Source organism: Chrysochloris asiatica, unplaced genomic scaffold, assembly GCF_000296735.1.
Source record: "Chrysochloris asiatica unplaced genomic scaffold, ChrAsi1.0 scaffold00031, whole genome shotgun sequence".
Taxonomy (NCBI): Eukaryota; Metazoa; Chordata; class Mammalia; order Afrosoricida; family Chrysochloridae; genus Chrysochloris; species Chrysochloris asiatica.
In genome coordinates this window covers 14,067,616-14,069,989 of record NW_006408549.1, presented here as the reverse complement: position 1 = coordinate 14,069,989, position 2,374 = coordinate 14,067,616, and positions in this window count along the sequence as shown.

Below are 2,374 nucleotides of genomic sequence, written 5' to 3'. Positions count from 1 at the left end.
CATTGGTTTTGCAGAATTCTATCATGTGTTCTCCAGCATCATTTCTATCACAAAGGCCATATTTTCCAAATACTGATCTTTCCTCTTTGCTCCCAAGCTTTGCATTCCAATCACCAGTAATGATCAATACATCTTGATTGCATGTTTGATCACTTTCAGATTGAAGAAGTTGGTAGAATTCTTCTATTTTATCCTCACTGGCTTTAGTGGTTGGTGCATAAATTGAATAATAGTGGTATAAACTGGGCTTCCCTATAGGTGCAAGGATATTAATTATTCTATCGTAGACAGTGTTGTACCTCATGACTGATGTGGATATGTTCTTTTTTGTCAATGAATGCAACACCATTCCTCTTCAATTTGTCATTTCTGGCATAGTAAACCATGTGGTCATCAGATTCAAAATGTCCAATACCAGTCTCATTGTTGTTGTTGTTGTTGTGTGCCATCGAGTCGGTTCCGACCCATAGCGACCCTGTACAGGGTTTCCGAGGGTGTAAATCCTTACGGGAGTAGAAAGCCTCATCTTTCTCCCGCGGAGCGGCTGGTAGTTTCGAACCGCTGACCTTAAGGTTCGCAGCCTGATTCGTAACCACTACGCTTTAGAGAAAAGTAAATCAAAGCAACAATGAGGTATCTCACCTCAGTATTAATAGCAAGGTTAAAAAAAAAAAAAAAACAGAAAACAAAATGCATTGGAAAGTGTGTGGAGAGACTAGAATCCTCATACATGGCTTATGGCATTATAAAATGGCACTACCACTATGGAAAACATTATGACACTTCCTTGAAATGGAAATTGAAATTCCTTATAATCTAGAAATCTCACTAAAAAGTACATATCCTAGGGAAATAAGAGTCATGACATTAACAAATAAATGGGCATTCAAGTTCATTGCAGCTTTTCACAATAGCAAAATGCTGGAAACAACCTAAATGCCCATCAATGGATGAATGGGTAAGCAAACTATGGCATATACACAATGGAATAATATTACGTAGTGTTAAAGAGTAACAATGAATCAATGAAACACCTCATAACCTGGATGAACCTGGTGGTGATGGTGGTGGTGTAGTATGCCATGGAGTTGGTTCCAATTCATAGCAACCCTGAGGCTGTAAATCTTATGGGAGCAGAAAGCCTCATCTTTCTCCTGCGGAACCAGTGGTAGTTTTGAACTAGCTGACCTTGAGGTTGGCAGTCCGACTCCTAAGCGCTACACCATCAGAGCATCTAGAGGACATTATTTTGAGTGAAATAAGACAATCACAAAAGAACAAATATAATGTATGAGGCCACTATTATAAAAAAAAGTCAAAGAAAGGTTTTCACACTAAAATATTATTTGATGGTTATCAAGGACTGGATTGGAAAGGAAGTTACACCATTATCTAGAAAGTGGTTGTTATTGTTGCTGAGTACCATCAAGTAGGTTCTGACTCACAGTGATCCTGCTAGGGTTTCCAAGGACCCACTGGTAGGTTTGAACAACTAACCCTGTGCTTATCCTACACAGCCACTTGAGATTGACACTTATCAGCATGTGTAAGGGGAAAGGCAATACTTACTAAGAAGGAGGTCAGCAAAAAATGATCAAGACAAAGGAAGACACTGGAAAGAGTACAAAAGTTAAAGGCAACAGAGGGAAATACTTTTATATACACAATCCTACAATAACAATAATCTATGATTCAATGCATAGATAGACATGCAAGATGAATAGGTATGGGAAGGAGAATGGGACTATATCCATGAATATATAAGTTTGACAGAGGATGTGTCTACATACACTGCAAATATTTCCATGAATACAGTAGAACACACAGGGGGCAAAATTATGAAAACTTCTTAGCCATAACCAAACATCTTAAGAGAAGGTGTTTCTGGAGCTGGAACCCTAGGATCATAGTCTTGGGAGCCACCAAGTTCAATTGGCATAACATAGTCCACAAAGACAATGTTTAAATCCTCATTTGATGAGTAATGCAAGGGGCCTTCAAAGCTTGTGGGTGGCCATCAAGGTGCAACTGTTGGGCTTTTCTCATCTGGAGCAAATAAGAGAAAAGAAGATTGAAGATGTATAGAAACTATCAGCCTAATAGACTAAATACCATGGGAACCTCAGCCTCCACAACCGTGAGACAAGAAGAATTAGATTGCACCCAACTACTGGATCCTGATTACCACAACTGACTGCTTCGAAAGGGATCACTTTAGACAATCCTAGCTATAGTGGGGAAAACATGTAGAACAAAACTCAAAATCATGAAAAGACCAGACTTATTCATTGGATAGAGACTAGTGGAAACCCCAAGACTTTGGCTCTAAGTCATCCTTCAGACCTGGAACTAAGCTCACCCATGACTCAATTTT